Source organism: Natrix helvetica, assembly GCF_964273705.1.
Source record: "Natrix helvetica genome assembly, chromosome: 6".
NCBI classification, from domain to species: domain Eukaryota; kingdom Metazoa; phylum Chordata; class Lepidosauria; order Squamata; family Natricidae; genus Natrix; species Natrix helvetica.
Window position 1 is genome coordinate 70,255,624 of NC_138553.1, and position 23,396 is coordinate 70,279,019.

The following is a 23,396-nucleotide window of genomic DNA, read 5'->3' on the forward strand; positions in this document are numbered from 1 at the left end:
AGCTTTTCCATAATATACATTTTGAGTAGCCCTGGAACACAGGAAATAAATCATGTCAGTTTTCTCATCAATTGTTGAGAAGCAGAAATGTCAGAAATGGGAATTATTGTTATACTAGCAAGTCCTTAGGGTCAAAAATAGGAATTTGGATGCAGCAAGTAATATTTTCCTCTGGGAACTGAAAGTATCCAAAAGCAAAGATATTTGGAACTTGTCCAGGATATATAAAAAAGGCTTGTTGCAAAGAGGAGGGCCAGTCCCTGACTGTACAGCAGAAGGAGCAGATGTTGCTACTAAACTGAAGCTTGTTGTTGTCAGTAGAAGCCTTATGGGGAAACATGTATATGGATATTGATGTATGAAACTTTGGCAAAGTCACAGATCTTTGGCTACTTTTGTTTGCAGCATTTCTCAAGTCCTTGTCAGCAAACAAAATTGTGCTGCTGGAAAGAATGAGATTCCGCTAGCAAAGGTCTCTTAAAACTATCTCATAGGAGACCTATCTATCTATCTATCTATCTATCTATCTATCTATCTATCTATCTATCTATCCATCCATCCATCCATCCATCCATCATCTATCGGTTTATCTGCCTATCTGCCTGTTTATCTGTCTATTTGTCTATCGTCTATCATCTATCATCTAGCTAGATAGATAGCTTCTATCTATCTATCTATCTATCTATCTATCTATCTATCTATCTATCTATCTATCTATCTATCTATCTATCTATCATCTATCTATCTATCACAAAGGGTATTGACCAAGTAAGGGAGACCATAGCTATTGAGAAAAGCAGTGGACAACATTTATTAATATATTTTATTTTTATCTGGAAGAGTTCATACAAAATAGAATTTATAAATGAAATATAAACCATCCAAGTAACATTTATTTGGGAAAACTAGAGAAGATGGCAGAGGTTTTTTTTTTTTTTTGAATGTTTGTATGTAGATAGGATCTTCCCTTTCCCTACTTCTCCTTCCCCTTCTCCTTCCCCTTCCCCCTCCCCTTCTTATTCTTATTTCTTCTACTGTTTTCTCTTGAGCACTTACCATAAATCTTAAAAAATGTGGGAAATGCCTAAATTCTAACCTATGTCCAAGAAAAATGAGTTTTCTCAATACTTTTTTCTTTTCAATCACCTACTAAGGAGATTTAAGTCTATTACAGAGATGATATTCAGCAGGTTCTGACCAGTTCTGGAGAACCAATAGTGGAAATTTTGAGAACCAGTAAATACTACCTCTTACTTGCCCTGCCTCCATGTATTCTCTGCCTTCCGAGTCTCAGCTGATGGGGAGGGAATGGGGATTTTGCAGTAACCGTCCCCTGTAGTGGGGAGGGAATGGAGATTTACAGTATCCTTCCTCTGCCATGCCACCAAGCCATGCCCACAGAACCGGTAGTAAAAAAAAAATGAAACCCACTACTGGTCTATTCCTCTACTCAAGCAGGAAACAATTTGTGAAGTTTCCAGTACTTTTATTAAGAATTGGGCCAAGTATATAAAATATATATTTGATAAGGTGTCCTTCGGCAATACCCAAGGCATATACACAAGCAAGCTTTTATAGACATTTATACACAAACAGTTTTAGGTAGTATACTTGAATTGGCTAGTACATTATTTCATATTTCATTGTAATCTAGACAATCCTTGCTTAACATTTATTTTGTGTATGCACAAGAAGTATCTGTGAAACTATTATCTGTAGGTTGCAATAAACATTTCCAGGTATCTACAGCTTCCAAGTTGATGAAGGCAGTGATTTTATAATATTGAGAACTTTTCCTAAAAGAGAAGCCGTTTTGGCAAGCCCCTTATGCTGCTGTAGATGACATTTCAACTCCTCTGTTGCTTTGTGTTCATCCTGGTTTCATATTTCAAAATAGTTATTTTAACCACAACTTTGCATATGCTAAATACCAGTCAATCCAGTTAGATCAAAGCAATCATCTTGCCCCTTTATTCCACACATCCCTTAATATCTCTTTTGTGAGACTTTGTTCAGAGATGGAGACTGTACTCCATCTCTGATACGCTGGGTTCACATAGCAAATCAAATATTATCTAGAAGCTAAAATATGGTTAACTAAACTAAAGTCTTAAACTAGGAGTCCAGATAGAATTATAAAGGCTTAGAGATTTGATACAGCAAAGGTCAAAATGCATTTGGGGTTGCTTTTATATTGAATATATACACATGCATGAAATATGTACGAATTAACCAGTGTATATTAAATTCAAGTTCATGACCTTATATAGACTATGCACTGCTGAACCTGGTTTGAATGTCTAACTCTCCATTGCTCATTCTGCACAACTTCTGAACAGTTTGCAAATGGAGAAGCACTTGCTATCAGCATGACTGGGAAACGTTACCTTTTTCCTGGGTTCCTCATATTCTTCATTCTTTAAATATAAGCATAGTGTGGGCATTCCCGCATATCTTCACAGAATACAAAAAACAGAATACCAGAGTTGGAATTCAGAATCCAGAGTGGTCTTCTAGGCCAACGCACTGCTCAAGCAGTAGACCTTATCCCATTCCAAAAAATGGCTTTCCAATCTCCTCTTAAAAACTTCCAATGATGGAATGCCTACCACTTCCAAAGGTAAGCCATTCCACTGGTTATTTTTTAACTACTGGCAGGAAATTTATCCTTAATTTTAGGCTAGGCATCTCTTTGTTAAGCTTACATCTGTTACTTCTTGTTCTGCTCTCAGATGATTTGGAAAAACAGGACAACACTTACCCACCCTTCCTTGTGACAACTAATCGAAGATTGCTATCATGCCACCCTTAGTCCTTCTCTTGATTTAACTAGACATACCCAGTTCCCACAAACTTTTTTCCAGGTGGAACTGCTATACCAAACTAGATAATCATGTTCTTGCCCATGTGTATAATTTCATCAACCCATCAGTCATAAATGATATTTTACAAGAAAAGTACTCAACTCCTCTGCTTGTAATAAAATTCCGAATACCACCAGGCTTGAAATTTTAGATAACTTTGAACTATGCCGTCTACATTCCGAACTGAGCTTAGTGCACAAGATAATCTGCCATAACGTCTTATCTGTTAATGACTACTTTTACTTCAACTGCAATAACACAAGGGCTATCAATAGATACAAACTAAATATAATGCACTCTAATCTTGATTGCAGGAAAAACGATTTCAGCAACAGAGCAGTAAATATGTGGACACCCTACCTGATCCTGTTGTTAGTTCCTCTAACCCCCATAGCTTTTACTTTAAGCTTTCTGCCGTTGACCTTATGCATTTCTTAAGAGGTCCCTAAGGGGGCATGCATAAGCACACCAGTGTGCCTACCGTCCCTGTCCTACTGTCTCTATTTATGTATATTCTTTTTATGTGTTTATGGCTATGTTTTTTCATATTCTTATCCATTTATTTGTGCCATTTTTCCATGTGTTTTCATACTCGCTTCCTTGTACTTGCTGACAAATAAATAAATAAGCAAATAAATAAATAACTGTACAAGATTTACATATTAGGACATGAACCTGACTTTACTTTTCCACTACATTTTCTTTTCCCATGTCTGGATTTTATTTTTACGGGAAGAAGCATTTCCTGATTTGAGCCTTTCTAAAGCAATAGAGATCTTTTGACACTATACGTCAGAAAAAAGTTCTCTTTAAAAAGGTGTGATCGATTTTCAGGAATATTCAGGATGAACCTGAGTGATCCATTGGCTTCTGGTAGGAGCTAAAATGACATCATATTCTTCATAAAATTATTGAGCAAATGATACAAATTAGGTAATTGGGCTCAGTCATCTCATTTATATGATGGTGCCATGAAGAATGATATCATTTCTCTCTTCATCTTCTTATAGATAACCATTCACTGATCTTCCAGTGTCTAAATCAGATAGCCAAAAGTAGCCATAATCTTAATGGTTTTATGCAACAAAGAAATAGCAGATATTTCTCCAAGGGCTCCTCCTTGGGACATGTAATTCAATATCTTATTGGTCTGACTTATGATTTATTTTCCTGATTATTTTTTAATGAGTAAGAGCCACACTCCTTTGTTACTATTCTGCCTGTTATAAATCCAGGTATTTTTTTAAATTTTTACTGGATTTACCTTCCAGCCATTTTACTGACTCATCCAGAATTTGTGTGATTCCACTTAACTCTCAAGTTTAAAATAGCCTGGCATTTCTGCATTGTCTTCTTAGCAGCCCCCCCCTTTCTCATTTGCATTTCATCACAGGTTTAATGGATGAACGGCAGTGTGCTTGGTGAATTAAGGCTTGCTAGGTTAGGGAGTTTGTTCACCAGATTTCAAATCTCTGGTGAACAGCTTGCTGCAGCTCTACAAATCATGCTGTCAAAACAAATTGCACAGTTAAAATATACCTGTACAAGTATGCTTCCAAGTAGGTAGTATAAAAGGTAATTGAAAAACCCAGAGTTTGTATTAAGAATTGGCAGGTAAAGGGAGGAAACAACCAAATAAGAAGGGGCTGTAGGAAAATACTAAGCAAAATAAAGATCTAAATAATTATAAATGCATAATTATATTTGTATAATTCACGATGCATAATTGTGTAATGAGAACAACTAAAAAAAAGGGCTGCCCAAAGAATTAAGGATATAGAAGCACAAAATGGTATAGCTATCCTCAGTAAGATGGGTAATTTGAAATGGCTGAGCAAATACAAACATGCTTTTCAAGTAGACGGCTATTTGAAGTTACAAATGCTAAAATATCTTAGGGAGATATTTATGTGAGTGAGATTCGAACAGCTTGACACAATGGTCAGATTTGTGAGATTCCATTCTATTCCCTACAGTGAGCATCTCTCCATTTGCGGAGTGGCAGAGGTAGAAGACCTGGCTCACATCCCATTGGATTGTTGTTTTTATAAGAGGATGAGAGACAGGTACCTTGGTCTATATACCAAATGAATGACCCATTGGGATCCCCACATCAAAACAACTTACTTTATGTGCAGCCAGAAACGGAAAATAACATTTAACACAACACAGTAATTAAACAAAATGGTTTGGTTGAAGTCTGCATACTGGGACTGATTGGGATAGATTGTAAGGGTGACACGGAAATATAATTTTATATCATTTTATTCTCTTTTACATATTTATGTATTAAATTATATTGTACCTTATCCCATAACAATTGTATTTTACCCCACTCTTATTTTATTGATGATATGCGTTTGAACCTTGTGCCTGTAGACTAATCAATAAAGATTATTATTATTATTATTATTATTATTATTATTATTATTATTATTATTATTATTATTATTATTTTTCACTGCAAATTGCGGGACAAAACAGAGGTGTTATCACATAATGCAAACTTTCAGAACCAAATGCAAAGGAAAGTTACGTGCACTTCTAGTCACAGCAAATTTGCAATATATGCATTATGTGATTTGCATAACCTTCGCTCGCTTGTTGTATTCAACACTTTCATTGCTCTCCGGTGTATGTTGTAATTATAGCAGGGGAAAACCAGTGGCCGAAAGGCAGCATTAATTGTATAAGGAAAACATTTGTTAATCAAACATATCATTCAAGGAGGGAGAATGGGACAAAGTGTATGTAATTCTGCTTCAGGAGACCAATGAAATCTCACTCCATGAGAAGCTATATAACAATTAGAACTATTGCCATGGTCCATGTGTGCCTCTTAGACATACATCTTCAAAAATGTATCAGTGTTGACGGCCTGGGGTTATTTGCATTAAACACTGAACACCCACTACTGACTCTGAAGGAGAGAATAACGTCATAGACTGCAGTTCAAAAAAAAGAGCGATTTAAAAGCCCAGAACCAGACACAAAAACAAGAGAAACACTGAGGAGAAATATCACTTCTTTCTCTGATCTAAGTCTGAAGATACAAGTGTACGCTTGGTCGCACAATATTGTTATGGTTGGTCACACAGTCAGCAGATGTTTAGGCTGGATTTGGCATATTATTACCTGTTCACAACAATGCAAAGTCACAGCTGCCAGTTCTCTAGCTGCTGTTGTTGGCCTTTGTATGCATCAAGTTCTTCCCAAGGACCCAAGATGTCAGACTATATCAGCATAGCATATGTGTGGATCCCAGCTGTGCGGCCTTTTGCAAGTGACAGATGGAAGTGTTGTCAATGCATAGATAGTCTAAGCACCTGTCCAAGATTTTTGGTATCACACCTAGTGACCCGCATGAACCATCATGGCCATAATTTTTCAATTTTGATTTTTAGATCTTGATCCTTTGTGATCTTCTCCAATTCTTTGCCTTCTAGAATCCCCAGGAATTGCTACATCAATTGTCCACACTTTCTTCTTTTCAACCACAGTTATATCTTACGAGCCAACAGGTTATCATTCTCATTTTCTTTGTTTATGTCCATGTTTATACTTATACCTGTTATCTCATACTTGTTTGACAAACTAAATAAAATAAAATAAATAAAATATGGTGGGTACTTGTCTGTTTGAATTCTAAAGTTCCAGAGTACTTTCTATTAGTTTGCCATTTTCTGTGGTCCCACCAGTTCTTGCTTACAGGCAACAGTATTCCTTGCAGATCTTCTAATGTACCATTGTTTCTAGATTGTGTGTTATTATTTGTAGTTAGTCTGTGTGATTCTCTTGTAGCAATTAACCAGGTGGTCACTGTTTTTTCAGCTTCTTTGCAGAGGCAGCACTTACTATCTGTTGCTGTCTACTCAGGTTTGGATTTGTTCTTAAGGCTTGGTTTTGTGCAGCTAGAATCATACACTCCCTCTCTCCCTTTCTCTTGGCAGGTGTTGTTGTTATCTGCTTTGCCTGCTTTTAAAAAAATCTACTGGCCATGTAATGCTTTGCCTTGCCATGTCTCTTTTCTATTTTTCATTTGATCTTTCCAGTATTCATTGCAGACTAATTTAGTCTTTCCAGTGCTGAAGTCAACATTTTAAGTAAATGCTACCACTTGTTTAAGGTGAGCAAGCTTTTCAGGTTCTGGTTGCTGATTTGTGAATCAAGAATCCAAAGGCTACAGACAGTTGTGCATATTAATTATCCTTCCTTCCTCATAATGGAGTTGAATAAATCACCAAGAAGGAAGAGGCAAGGACAACCTTGTTGTTTTCCTCTTAAGTATCCCTGAAGAAGATCAATGATTTCAACTACCACTAGCAGATGGAAGTAGCTATCTTGACCAAGGAAATTGTTTCAGCCTTTCTCCTAATAATCTCCTAATCATATTCATCATCTTTCTGCTGACTTCTCCAGGAATAAAAATAGACTGTTTGGTGTTAAATATTGGCAAGGAGTATGGTTGTTCCAATCTGGCCATGGAAGTTTGTGATCTACCAATTACTGACTTTTCAGATTATAATTACTGAACCATTCTTTATTGCTGAAATGGAGTGCAAGCGATGGTGTATATGTCTATGCATTCCTTCATCAAAGAAGCATATGAACAAGTCTTGAACTGCATAACTGTAAATGATGGTATAGTTTATGCTCTTAAAACTTGTACAATATTTTACAGCCTGTATGAGGACATATTTTAATTCTCATTAAAAAGCAACTCAATTGAATTAATGCATTTTCTTGTGACCTTTTATCCCCAGGATTCCTAATCAACTGTCTCAGTTGATTAATCTTTCTCTGTGTACTATAAATTACTCTTCAAACCTTCTTAAAAACTCTGTTAATTCTTAATTAGTTGTAAACCATTTGAGATTTTGACTATTTTTTTTAAATTCTCCAACCTGATGACCAGATTTAGCTGAATACAAATTATATCAATCCTGCTATTCCTTAGTACATATAATAGTCTGATCATTTTAAATTTTAGATAATATAATCTGTTAATCCTTTGAAACCAGGAGATGATATATTGGTGATTTACTTTTCCTTGTAGAAAAATATATATTGAAATTGAAAATATCTGTCCAACCAATTCAGTTTATGATAGTAACTTAACTCTTTCAAAAGAAAAATATTATGTTTGTCGCAAGCATTTCCTAAAGACCAAATCAATGAATGCATTTAGCATAGGAGTCAATACTAAGATGTGAGAGTTCCAGTGACATTTCAGTGGTTAGATATGAAAATCTTCCTCAGCTCTCAGTTTTGGAATCCTTCGTTGTAGTTTTCCGTAATCCTTTTCTCTGTTGTTCCTATGTAATCTTCTCCAGTAGATTAGTAGATTTTCCAAAGATGCTGTGAAAACAGAGCTGTGCTCTCATATACGGAGTGGAAATGTATAGATGATACTCAGCTATACATTTCCACTCCGAACCACCCCAATGAGGCCGTCGAAATGATGTCCCGGTGTCTGGAGGCCGTACGGGTCTGGATGGATGGCAACCGACTAAAACTCAACCCTTCCAAGACGGAGTGGCTGTGGCTTCCGGCCTCCCGGTTCAACCAGGTGCTTCCATCTCTGGCCATCGGGGGCGTCCAACTAGCCCCCATGGAACAAGTGCGCAATTTGGGCGTCCTCCTGGATGCCCGGCTGTCCATGGATAACCATGTAACAGCCGTGGCAAGGGGGGCGTTCCATCAGGTTCGCCTGATGCGCCAATTGCGCCCCTTATTGGACCGGGATGCCCTACGCACAGTCACCCATGCGCTAGTGACGTCTCGCCTGGATTACTGCAATGCTCTCTACATGGGGCTTCCCTTGAGATGCACTCGGAGACTACAGTTGGTCCAGAACGCGGCCGCGCGGGTGATTATGGGGAGGACTAGATACTCCCCTGTAACACCTCTCCTGCGCGAGCTGCACTGGCTTCCTGTGGTCTACCGAGTGCGTTTCAAGGTTTTGATTATGATCTTTAAAGCGCTCCATGGCACAGGGCCTAGTTATATGCAGGATCGCATCCTGCCTCACACATCCCTACGACCAATTCGCTCACACAGAGAGGGACTTCTCCGGGTGCCGTCCGCCAAACAGTGCCGGGGGGCGACACCCAGGAGCAGAGCCTTCTCTGTGGTGGGCCCAGCCCTGTGGAATGACCTCCCCCGTGACATCAGGATTACTTCCGATCTCCGCTCCTTCCGTGTACAGCTGAAGACCCACCTCTTTCAATTATCTGGCCTGGCTCAATCGTAATTATTCTTATTCCTCCTAACTGGTTTTAAATTGTATTTTAAACGTTAAATTTTAATTCTATATGGGGTTTTTATAATTGGGGTATCTTAATGCGGGTTTTTTAACTGTCTATATGATGTAAATTGTCTACCTCCTCCGAGTTCGAGTCCGTGTTTGTGTATCTGTATGTATGTTCTGTATGTACGCCTATGTGTTTTTATATATTTTCTGTGTTTTATATGCCCCATTGTACGCCGCCCCGAGTCCTACTTGGAAAGGGAGCGGCTAATAAATTCAAACTTATTATTATTATTATTATTATATACATTTTAGACAGGTATTCACATGTTGACTTAGTATCTTGAATAGTATAACTGTAATATGTGGCAAAGACCCATTAGTGTAAATATGTTTCCTTATAATCGCATGTGGATGATTCTGTATGAATGTTTTATTGAGCATATGCAAAAGAAAGGGAGAGAGAAAGAAAAAAGAAAAGAAAAAAGAAGCAAAGCAAAACAAAACAGGAAAAGTGGGACAGAATATATAAACTATAAATGTTTGTGCACATAGACTGCCTTTCACACTAAGTGTTCTGTGCATATAGGAGGGTATATATAAGCCCAAGGAGATATCCCATGCCTCACCTTAATAGCTCAGCTGGATTGGGCCAACCACTTCTCTCATCATCCTTTCCCTCATAATAGCAATAGCACTTAGATTTATGTACCACTTCACAGTCCTTTACAGCCCTCTCTAAGCAGTTTACAGAGTCAGCATATTACCCCAACAATCTGGGTCCTCATTTTACAGAGGGATGGAAGGATGAGTCAACCTTGAGCCATTGTGTATAATAACTAAAGAATGATCTAAGATTCCTCCAAACAGGACATGAAGGTCACTTCCAATCATACTTTTGTGATCCTGAGAGAGGTAACACACATCTATTAACATGTAGCCCATTCATACAAATAATGAGCTTCTGTCTAAAGAGAATGTCTTGGATATCCTAAGAAGTTCACTGCCCCACAAGCAAAGGAACAACTTCAGTGATGATTATTTCTTCTTCTTCTTCTTCTTCTTCTTCTTCTTCTTCTTCTTCTTCTTCTTCTTCTTCTTCTTCTTCTTCTTCTTCTTCTTCTTCTTCTTCTTCTTCTTCCTCCTCCTCCTCCTCCTCCTCCTCCTCCTCCTCTTCTTCTTCTCCTCCTCCTCCTCCTCCTCCTCCTCCTCCTCCTCCTCCTCCTCCTCCTCCTCCTCCTTCCTGTTGTTTACTTGAAAAATATTTCACTGTATGTCTTCTGAGTCCCTCGGTTACCTCTTGTAAAAGCAATACACAATCTGTATTACTGTGGGTTCTAATTTCCCTTTTCTTTGGGAAAGAACGAGTTTGAAGCCTGGATCACAAAGCAAGATCACAAGAAGAGGAGTAAGCTATCTAAGCAAGAGGTAAAAGAAGAGTACATCTGAGTGACAGAAATGAGACCATACTTATAATTAGGCTATTGGAAGGATGTTAATGGTCATTCTCTTAGACATGCTAGAATCCGTGCAGAGAAAGTTTATTTATTTATTTTTATTTAGTATTTCTTGAATGTTTAAGTACCTATCCTCCCTATAAGGTGACACCGTGTGGCTTACAGATTATAAAAACAAATAGAAAAATAATAAAAATATTCAGCTGTACAAATTAAAAAAAATAAATCCATGTAAAAACCAAAACTAAGAGGTGGACAGCATGGGGATGAGGTCTTCTTGCCCTCCTCTTTAGCACATGGGATCCATAGCTGGTCTGGTATGAGGATTGTTTAGTCCTATTGGGGGATAACCTAATTACAATAATATCCATAGTTTCTCTTTCCCACACATCTTTTTTTGTTGCTACTGTTGATAACTGTTGAAAGGCTCTATTAATAATTTTGTAATCTAGATTTAAATCATATGATTGTAACTCACAGTTATTTGGCATTTTGGCTCTTCGTATACCATGGTTCTTATATGATTGCAGAGAAGATGTGAAATCTCAACAGAACTTTCTTGTTCAATGAAACTTACTTAATAAAACTTGCCTAATAAAAATACTCAAGGGATGCAAAGGTACACATTAGCCTTAATGTGCACTTCAAATCCTCCCAGAATTGATTAGAAGATGAGCAGCTATATAAATGATTTAAATGAAGTTTTAAATAAAAGGAAAAGGAAGAGAGCCAGTGACTTACAGAAACAATCAGGTTCCCATCCTTATTCATATTCTGAAATGCATCCGACAAAGGCATTGACACTTCTCATACTTTAAGATTCTCCTTTTCTAATTTCAGTCTTAAGTAAAAGACACTGGAGATTGTGCTCTCTAAATTAATTTCCTTCTAAATGAAATGACATTTCCTATCTTACTTTTGATCACAGTGTCAAAGGAAATGATCCTTAGAAAAATCTAATGATTGACATTAGCAAGTCTCTCTTTTTTTGCCTCCCAAAGCAAGCTTCGGTATGTAAAATTCATATTAAAAATATTACGCTCCTTTGATAATCTTAAACTAGATGGCATATTATTCCCTCCCTGAAAACTGTGTATATAATTTATTAGTGAAAAGAAATAAAGAATCTTCCAATTTCCACGGGGAAAAAAAACATTACAGATAAGCTGTTTAGGATATTTATTTAATGGAAGTCAGCTCATAACCCAAGCTAGAATTATCCACTTCTTTTTAGAAAGTATCTTACACTGGAACAGGGTTATCTGAAACTTTAATGCTGTAGGTACTTCTCTCTCCTTTCATAGAGGCACTATATCGTCAGCATGTGCCCAATCAATCGCTTATTATGGTATCTATAGAATTGTAGGAAATTGTACAATGGCTTTACATCCAACAAAGTGACTGGCTTAATTATTTGCACAGCTGCCCTACTGAGAAACCTTCTAAGGCTGAATTATCTACAGTACATTGATTTGGTTATCAAGCATATCATATGAATTTAAGAAGCACCCCACAGAATTAAACCAAGGAGCAGACTAATATATACATTCTTTCTGGTTTCTATGATGTTTCTGCACATGAATTTTCTACAACACTAAGTCCATAAGCAGGACTGAGAGTGTTTTTTTTCTCCCCAGCTTCAACATCTAAGGTTCAAAACCATACTCATTCTCATCATGAGGTTCCATTTAGCTCTCGGGACCTAAAATTTGTCCTAACCTATTAACATAAGACAGGGGTGTCCAAACTTGGGAACTTTAAGACTTGTGGACTTCAACTCCCAGAATCCCCCAGCCAGCATGGCTAGCTGGGGAATTCTGGGAGTTGAAGTCCACAAGTCTTAAAGTTCCCAAGTTTGGACACCCCTGACATAAGACATATACTGTATGTGGAACACTTGTTTTGCAGGTCCCAGATATCTCCAGAATGAGCAAAGCCAAACACCTTGACCCAGGGGTGAAATGCTATCGGTTTGGGCCAGTTCACCCAAACTGGTAGTAAAAAAACAACAACTAGAAATCACACAGCACAGCTGATTGTCACACAGCTGATCAACAGAACCTTTTTTAAAAAACTTTTTAAAGCATTTTTTTTACCACTGATTCAGGCGAACCAGTAATTCCGGCAATCAGCTGTGCCGAACGATTTATATTCGCTAGAAAGCAGGAAATCCTGCTTCTGGCGAATCTAAATCATGTGGCACAACTGTTTTCCCCCACACACACTATTGTACTTACCTTTGCAGACTCAGAAAAGGTTTCTTAATCCAGTCCATATGCATGCAAAGCATTTGTTTGCCATGCATGCGCATGAAGCATGCATGTGGGCACGAAGCGAACCGGTAGCAGACTTCAGGACATTTCACCCCTGCCTTGACCCCTTTTTTCATTTCAGGGGAAGTTGGAATGTTCTTTAAGGAGCAAAAGCAGGTGTTAGGTCTTGCAGAAATTAAGCCCCATATTATGTCCGTAAAAATTTCAAATCTATCCCAGAACTTGGCTGATGGAAATTAGATTTTTGAGCATATCCCTCACATACAGTGTGAGATCCCTTTCATATTATCAGAAGTTGCTTGCTCAGTGTGTCTACAGTTAGAATAACTGGTGTCATCCATGCAAGATTTAAGGACCCCACAATTATGGGTCTCACAAAGTAAAATGAGTTAGAGGTTCCCGCAGTGCAGCGGAAGTGTCCTACCACAGATGGAAGAAAATGATGCAAAATGTCAATTAAAATAGGAATGCTTTTGTACAACCATTCATTTAATATAATCTAAATTTGGCAGACTTCAGCTTTGCATTCACCATCCTCTTGCACATCAATACATATTGACCTGAAGGAGCAATAGATGTGGAGATAGTTTGCAGAGAAAACTCTGTATTTATGGCTGATTTATTAAGACCTTTAAAATATGCTTTTGTCATCAGGCTTGGGATTCCAGATGTGAGGCAGATCCCATGTAATACTTTGCTAATTTGTGATGATGTTTTCTTTAACCTTAGCTTCTGATGATATTTATGCTTTTTTATATTGTTTTTCCTAGTTTTACAGTGTTGTCTACTATCCAGAGTGCTGAATTTGAGATGGGCAGCTATATGAATTGAAATAATGAAATAAAACCAAATAAGATACATCCACTTTTCTTGTCTAAATAGCCTCCTGTTAGATTGATGCTCACAAAACTTTGAAAACTTTCTTCCTATCTAGCTTCAGTCCTTTTCTCTTTTACAATTCAGTACTCACCAGACTGATTCTCTCCCCATAATGGAAGAGAACTGTAGAAAACGTACCTAACTCAGACTTTCCTATTCTAATATTATTTCTTAAATAAAACTTACCTATTTTACTGTTTCTTTCTAGGTACTGTTTCTATCTTTTTACTGATGGAAGCTACCAACTAATTCACCAAATCATCTAACTCAGGGGTGTCAAACTCACAGCCCATCAGCCAGATATGTCACACTGGCCACCCCCATGCCTGGTTTAGCAAATAGGGGAAAAGTTGCAATACATTATGTGATGACTCCGTGATGATGCAAGTTTGAACCCCCCTGTTCTAACTGAACAATCAGGATGAAAATGTTCCTTAGGTTAAATTTTACTATCTCAAATCACTAACTTTTTTATGCCCGCAATTTCCACAAGTTAATTATATGTTGTATGAAAAATTCCTCTTCTTTGTTTTGATGGTGAAATTGCCTTTTGATGTTTTGACTACTGCGAAGAGGGAAAGTTACAAGTCACAACAGTAAAAACGAAAGGATGCTTCGCAAAATAGCTGAACCAAGGCTAAAGATAAGGGACTATTGCTCTAATGCATTATTCTTGATGATTTTATTTCAAGTGGTTGGAAGTGTTCCATTGCCCTGGGTTTGGAGAGACATTTGTTTGAAATGGTGTAGAGTTTCCTGCTTCAACAGCAGATTGGACTAGAAAACCTCCTAACTTTATTATTCTGTTACACAACATATCACCTACTGAATACAACATGAAGTGAGGTCCAGATAAAATGGGATAAAGTCCAGATAAAATAGAACTTTCCCCTTATTCTCTTTTTATATCTTATTTGGCCTGATTTATTTGTGTGTGTGACATTAATCTCTGGCTGCTTCCTTCCTTCATTTTTGTAGGCGCTGGCCCTCGACTCTTACCTGAAAAGACACAGTTAACTAGTTGCTAGATACTCACCTATTCAAAGGCATTTGCAGAATCCAATGGCTTTGTCAAAATGTCAATTGGCCAGAAAACGTATTTGTATGCAACATCTTGAGAAGGGCATGTGCCACAATGTTTATTTATTTAATTATCAAATCTGAAATGCCACTCATCTCACACCCTCTTTTCCCAACCCTTTTGCCTACCTTGACCACCAAATGGATATCCATTGCCCATCTTCTTCCTCTCCTGTAGTAAACTCTATTTCTATGAAAGCTACAAGGCTCTGCTTCACAAATCCTTACTCTGGTTAGATACGAACTGCCCAGGAACACTGAAATTGCTTCCTACTGTGGTAAGCAGATGCTTTCCCAAATGTGTGCCCTGTTTGGAAAAAATCAGACTATTATTTAATAATAATAATAATAATAATAATAATAATAATAATAATAATAAATCTTAGGCCTCTAGGTGGGGCCCGATTAGTAATCAATGCCAAATCTGGCGAAACAACTGGTCGCTGTGATACAATCGAATACTACTACTACTACTACTACTACTACTACTAATAATAATAATAATAATAATAATAATAATAATAATAATAATAATAATAATAATAAGCTATTATAGTTCCTGTGCCCTGGGAGTCTGGGAGACTTTACAATAACAAAGTCAAAACTGTTTAACATTTAATATGTGAATGCAGCTAAATCGCACAAACTGATTACAAAGCTAGACACGACCGAGTTGCTAAATTAATCCACTGGTCATTATGTAAAAAATATGATTTACCTCTTTCCAGAAAGTCATGGAAACATAAAGTGGAAAAAGTTATCGAAAATGAGAAGATGAAGATCTTGTGGGACTGTAGAATATAAACGGATCGTCATTTGGAGCACAACACGCCAGATATCACAGTTGTAGAGGGCCGAAGTGTACAGTTTATTGATATCGCTGTTCCTGGAGATGCCATAGTCGAAAAAAAAGAACTAGAAAAATATCATGAAATATCGCGACCTGGCCATTGAAACTACATGGCTATTGGTGAAGCATGTAACAGTGATACCCATTGTCATCGAGGCACTTGGCACCATGTCCAAGAATTTTGTAAGATACATCAACAAATTACGGCTTCCTGCAATAACACCAGCGGAACTGCAAAAAACTGCAGTACTCGGAACAGCGTATATTTTAAGAAGGTTGTTGGTTGATACTTAGGACGCTGGCAGCAAACTGTATCAACCATTAGCACCAGTCAATGTTATTTGTAATGCATTTTTGAATGTTCAATTGGCTGAGTTTCATGTTTAATGAATAAAGTATATAAATATAATAAAAGGTGTTATAGTTCCCACCCCCTAGGAGTCAGTGACAGACAATGGGATATATTTCTTACCTAGGAACAGGAAACAGAGAGGTGGGGCCCAACAAAGGTTATAAAACTCAGGCTCGCTCAGCATCTCTGCCATTTTCTGCTCAGGAACTCAAGCCATGTGGTCCTGTCCACCAGTAAACCATCTTTCCAAACAGTCTCCATGTTTCCAGTGTCTTCTTCCCCATTTGGAACTGAACCCTAAGCCACCTTTTTAAGGAGTCACCAAGAAATGCAACAGAGTCCTGGAAGCACAGCCATTCATTCTCAAGATTTCAGCTTTTTCCTTTCTTTCCATTTAATTTGCAGCTTCAGCAGGCTATTGAAAAAAAAATCTTTTTATATGATTGTTTCTTTTGAGTTGGACAACATTTGCTAATAACATAGCCTCCTGTGCTCATTAAAGGAAAAAGAGAAGAGGAAGAAAAAAATGTAAACCACTTGAGGGTAATGCATGTAACCTTAAATATTCCATTATGCTGTGCCTATTTCAAAAGGCAAGAACCCATTAGCTGTCCAGTTAACAGCTGTCTTTGAAAAGAGAAAAATGACAGTCACCCGGTCTAAAAAAAAAAGGCCGCAAGGCTTTATCCTTTCAGTGTTCCCAAGAAGAGAACAGCAATAGTGAAATAGTGAAAATGAATACCAAGAGGTTGTTTGGGTCCCTAGTGAAACATAGCCAAAGAGAAAGCTTTGTGTTGTGTATACAAAAGAAAGATGTTCAACCAAATTTTAAATGCCCGGAAGACGTATAAAATGAGAGATTTTCAAGAATGGGGGCTAATGTTCTATGCCACTGATAGATCTTAGAAACTTAAAGGAAATCCTTTCAAATAAAGACGTTTGCACTTACATCAAAGGTAAAAGAACCTCAGGTTTTGTTTCGTATTTTGTGGCTTTCTGAAATCTAAAGAAGGAAGGAAGGAAGGAAGGAAGGAAGGAAGGAAGGAAGGAAGGAAAGAAGGAAGGAAGGAAAGAAGGAAAGAAAAGAGGCAGGAAGGAAAGAAAAAGAAAGAAAGACAAAAAGGAAGAAGGAAGGAAGGAAAGAAAGAAGGAAAGAAAGAAAGAAGGCAGGAAGGAAAGAAAAAGAAAGAAAGAAAGACAAAAAGGAAGAAGGAAGGAAGGAAGGAAAGAAGGCAGGAAGGAAAGAAAAAGAAAGAAAGACAAAAAGGAAGAAGGAAGGAAGGAAGGAAAGAAAGAAAGAAGGAAGGAAGGAAGGAAAGAAAGAAAGAAAGAAGGCAGGAAGGAAAGAAAAAGAAAGAAAGACAAAAAGGAAGAAGGAAGGAAGGAAGGAAAGAAAGAAGGAAGGAAGGAAGGAAAGAAAGAAAGAAAGAAAGAAAGAAAGAAAGAAAGAAAGAAAGAAAGAAAGAAAGAAAGAAAGAAAGAAAGAAAGCAGGCAGTAAGTAAGTAAGTAAATATGTAAGTAAGTAAGTAAGTAAATTTACTTCTGGAGATTCCCACAGAACTATGTGGGAATCTTATATATTACAATTTTGGATTATGGTTTATTATATAGTAAACAGTTCCAAAGTTCAACTGTGTTGATGCAAAGGTAAAATAGCATTCAATATGAGCTAGGAGAGAATGTTTCCAGTTGGACAGGAAAGGATTCTCTGCCAACCATTTATTGTCAAATGTAAACCAGCCAGGAGGCATCAAGTCCATTTTATGGAGTCGGTATCACATGCTGGATAATAAAGCACAGGTGTGAATTCATATTCTGAGCATGCTTGATATTCCTACTTCACCACAAATGGATATTGCTATTTTTTTTAAAGGTATGAATTGATTACACTGGGATTTTTAATTTATTAAGGTACTCTTGGCTAAAATTAGAATGACTGTGTTTGACATTTATTTGCATATATATTTAATATTGACGGAAGAAGAGGATTTAGGAATGCTGAATTGTGTCTTATCCTCTGCTTTGAGAGATAATTTATTAACAGCATTTTTGAGATTCTATCTTTTTGTTTATTTCTGGTCATGGAATGAATAAGAACCAGATGGCAGAACCCGAGGATGGAAAAATGACAGTGTCACTCAAATGGTTTTCATCAAATGAAACACTGACAGTATCTAGAGGAAAAGAGTTTTGCTGGTACAATTGTCACAACAATTTCAACCTAGGTGACTTTTACTTGACTGCAGCCATCTACAGATTCCCTTATGTTTTATTTTGGAAAAAAAAATCTTTTTGACATGGTTGACATATTATGGATATTATGTCCTCTGGGTTTCTTCCACATGCTCAAGATCAAGAACTATCCTCTGCATGAAATTTTAATGCTTAGCTCAGTTATTCATGACCTTACTAGTCTGTCCTGATTAGGTGGAGGATTAATTGCCCTTTGATTCTTTTTGGGAGACATCTCTGAATGTGTAATAAACACACGGATATCAAGGAGTGGTGAACCAAGTAGAATACTTATGTTACAAGTAGATTAAAAACATCACTGACATTTTAGCTATTTGGTTATTTGTCTCCGTGAAAGAGGTTACCATACTTACAAAATGTTTCTTTACAAAATATTGGATTTATAAAACCCAAATATTCCTCAAGTATTTATCCATTATCCCACCCCACATTGTCTTATAAATCACAAATCATCATTTCTTCCCCAGAAATCAAAACTTCTCTAAACTAAAAAGAGCATGTAGGTAGCAGTGATTGGCTTCAAAAAAATTTACTACAGGTTCTGTGGCATGGCTTTATGGGTATGGTGTGGCTTTGTGGGCGTGGCTTTGTGGGTGTGGCAGGGGAAGGTTACTGTAAAATCCCCATTCCCTCCCCACCCCACTAACCTGCTTTCCAGATCCATTCTACTCTTCAGGGCAACAAAAGAAGATCAGCTGAGAGGCTGGGAGGCAGCGGGGGTTGGGACCAGCCTATTTGCCGGTTCTCTGAACTACTCAAAATTTCTGCTACCAGTTCTCCAGAACCTGTCAGAACTGGTAAATACCAGTTCCGGTATGTAGGTAAGTAGGTAGGTATATGACATAAATCTGGTATAGTGGTTACAGTGGTAGACAAAAAGTGAAAAGATTCAGTTCTTTTTTAGGCATGGAATTAAGTTCTATGACTTTGGACCAATCATTCTCTTTCAACCCTAGAATGGGTAGTTGAAAAAGATCTATCAACTCATACTGGATCAGCATGGTAGATTTTAATCCATTACTTTCTAACATGAGAAACTCATAATGCATTGACGTGATTTGGAATAATAAGAACAATATCAACCACAACTCATAGCGAAAGTGAAGATGGAATGCTGCAAGTCAGCCAAGTAAAAAGCTCTGGCTGAATATGCTAAGAGTAGTGAAGAATATATGCCAAATGAACTAGTAAAGGATGATGTATTAAAAAGTAATGAAATAAGTGAAGTATATAAGGATATGTAACTGATGGCGATAAGGCAAAGCTGTCTCCAAATTGTTGACAAAATTAACAGAACTTGAAGAACTACTTTGGGAAACTAGATCAGGACATTTATAAAATAACTCTGATGCACCCCAAAACAGGTCATAGACACAGAACTACATCTGGGCAAAAGTGGCCTTTCAAAATGTTTCAACAATTATTGGGCAGAAAAGTGACCAAATTTACCCGAGCTTCACAAGAACATGCTTTCCCCCATTAAAAGTGACACCATAAGTGGAAAAACCCATTGAATAATAAAAAAACCATTGAATAAAAAAAAAAACCCAAAACCCATTATTCCATGGTGCAGTGGATAATGTGCTGGATTAGTGTTGGGGAACCCAGGCTGAGAGTTCCCTTAGGGATAGAAGGCAGTTGCGTAACCTCAGGCTAGTCACTCCCTCTCAGCTCAAATCAGCATCAGACTCTTCAACAAGTCATCTGAAAAAAAATTCTCTTGTTGTATCATGCACTGATAACCTTTGCTGTAAGAACTGGGCAAGTATAGTGGAAAACAAGGAGAGCCTGCAGCTAAGCAGGACAAATGCTAAGAAAAACCACAGCAACAGGAGATCAGAGACAGGGCAACTCACTGGTGAGATGTAAGGCAGGATATTCACACCCACCTTGGCAACACATTATATAAAAAGGTGGAAGAACATCACACTTCAACCACAAAAATGTCTTAGAAAGTTTTTTTTTTTACTTCTTTCTGAAGCGTATTCTCTCTTACGCTGGTTTAAAAAAAATGTAGGAGAACTGTGTTGAAAGGTGTCTGCAAAAGGTGTTGTCCTCTATGTTAAATTATGGAAGAAAAAGCAGCCCCCAAATCCTTTGGTTTCAACTGGACCATTGCATGATGGGTGAAGAGGTTTCCTCTAGATCACGGGTATCAGGATTGTGTTTGACCTTGGGGGGGCAGGGTGGGGGGTCAGAGTGAATGTGGCCAGGGTGGGTGTGGCCAGGGTGGGAATGGCCAGCTTGACATCACTCAACCTTAGCTCTCCAAATTAAATTGATGTTTGGTTTTAGATCTGGGGCCAATATGTATGCTGTTTTTTCATTCACTGCAAGAATTGTTGTTTTAACAATTTAGTTAAGGCCAACTCTTGGTAACTTTATAGGCAAGTTCCCACCATGCTATTCTTCAAGTACATTTTCTTTCAATTATTTTGAGATATGCAGATGATACATAGTATTGGCACAAAACAAGGAAGACCTGCAATGAAGGTCCTGGAAAATCAAGGATAAAGGGGAAAAAAATAAGAATCTTAATACCAGGAAAGCAACGACAACAGCTACAGATGGACATGAAATGTTTAAATTCAGCAAGGAGGAAATTGAATTAGTCTGAAAATTTATCTTCCTTCGATCCAAAATTGTTCACAATGGTTCTGCTCCTGAAATCAAACCTTAGACCGCACTACAATGGTTAATATGAATAAGATCTGGAAAAGCTGAGGTATTGATATAAATACAAAGAGCAGTAATTAATTAGAGCAATAGTCTTCCTTATAATGATGTATGGGTGTAAGAGTTGGACAGTTGAGTAATGAAGCATCTGCAAGGAAACAGCGCTTCTCAGGGACCACCAAGGATCCCACCCCTTGACTTTTTGATACGTCCCCCAAAAGGTGTCCTTGGTCTTAATCTCATTTACATAGCAACCACGATGAACTGCTTAATAATTCACCTCTAGTCTCATTTGCTGAAGCTAACCTAGAACAGGACATAATTCTGTAAACATCCTAGTTTATCACTGTTAAATACTCAGTGTTGTACAAGGTAAACATATACTGAAGTTTATTTTTAATCATTAGAGTAAAAAAATGTTTTTCTTCTCTCTTTTTAAACAATTGGCTGGAAGCATAAAACCTTTTTAAAATGAGAGAAACAGGTAAGGGAGAAAAGGGTATTTACTGCAACTGAGAAGATATTGCTATTATCCTTAATGTTATTCCCAGACGATTCTACAAATAGTTCAGTGAAATAAAGAGATGCTTTTGTCCACATTACCTTGATCTCTCATGAAAAATGTGTAGTTTGGTATATTTCAAGCAACTTGTTTGAGTACTTCCCACTTTTCTTGTCATTGGAAAGCTAGACAATGTTTTTCTTTCCTTCATTTCAATTGCCTTTTTAAAAAAATCCTCAAGAAAATAAATTTATGGAGACTTGAGGAATTGTTTGAGCTCAACACTTCAAAAAAAAAAAAGAATGTACTTGCGTTTAATGCATTCAATCTCACAAGAATTCAATCTCTCACACATATAATCAAGCTAAATGAAAAGCTTTTGTATCGACTTGAATTAGTGCACATTTCTGCTGTACTAAAAAGCTTTTTTGCATTTGCTCTGCGAGAGTATAAGAATGTTTGCCATTATGAAAATTGTCCAAATGAGCAAGATTTAAACAGAGAACTTTCTCATTTATTGGGATGGGTTAAATGTTATCTAATCTATAGAGTGTTCTTTTGTTGTAATAAATAAGAACAAACTGGAGGGTAGGGAGAAAAACAATGACATACTTTGCAACAATAATTTGGCTGAAGAACTTTCAGACATAGGAGAATAGATATTGCCTGAAACGGCAGCTAAAAATCCTAATGGTAAGAGCAATTCAATAATAGAACTAATTATCTATTTGGCAAAAGGTTTTAACGACTTCATGTTGCTTTTATATACATTTGTCTCTGTGTATGTATGTGTGTTTGTTGTATCTGGCACTGAAGTTAGGAATAACCTAAAAAAATAGAAGACTAGGAATCCAATGTTTCCACATAGTTAACTGTTGTCCATTTATGAAACCAGATCCCCCAATGTGTTACACTGGTACAGTATATATATTTTCATAGGCATAAGTCAGTATCCACATTTAAGATGTTTTTTTTTTCTTTATCAAGACAAAATCCTACATACCTGGTGACAAATAGGCTGCGGGACTCTGGACTGTTGCCTGAGCACCTAGAGTTAACAGCTGTAGGATTCCTGGAAGAAAGGTTGTTTATCCATTACAATTTCATAAAGATTACACACACACACACACAAAAGGAATGCCGATGAAAGAAAGCAAAGACAGCATCAATAATGACAAGAGCCTTAGATGCAATCCCAAAACATCTGGAGCACCACTTGAACACTGTTGGCATTGACAAAATTGCTATCATTCGACTGCAAAAGGCAGCTTTATTTGGAACAGTTTACATTCTGTGATGACACCTTTAATACCATCAAATAGCAATATTTCCCTATCCCAGGCCCTTGGTAAGGACTTGAAAGGTGGACAAAAATGGCAGATGCAGCCTAAACATCCAGCTGACAAGGCAACAAACCCTAACAATAACAATAACCACAATCACAATCACAACCACAACCATAACCATAGTCATACTCATAGTCTTAGTCATAGTCATAGTCTTAGTCATAGTCTTAGTCATAGTCATAGTCTTAGTCTTAGTCATAGTCATAATCATATAATAGCAATGATTTATTCTTGTAAAATGAAGTATACCATCTATAACTAGGGTGTCAAACTCAATTAAGGGCCGCATTAGCCCCATTCTTGAAAGAAAAATGGAGGTGAACTGGGGGAACAAGGGAACTGGATAGGAAGAAAGAACAAAAATAGCAGCTGTATCTGTGCATTACGGAAAGGGCTACAAAAAACCAGCAGAGATAATCCCCACCTCTTCCAAATCAGAAAACTAATCTTTAATTGCACCTATACGCAAAAGTATTGTTGGTTACTATATTCTATTTCAAACATTAATGGTCATATATTATATCTGTCAGTGTGATTAACATGAATATGATCCAGGGTGGTGGAGGTTTGCCTTTAATTAAAAGTTAGTTGATAGTGGAATTTATAATTCCAG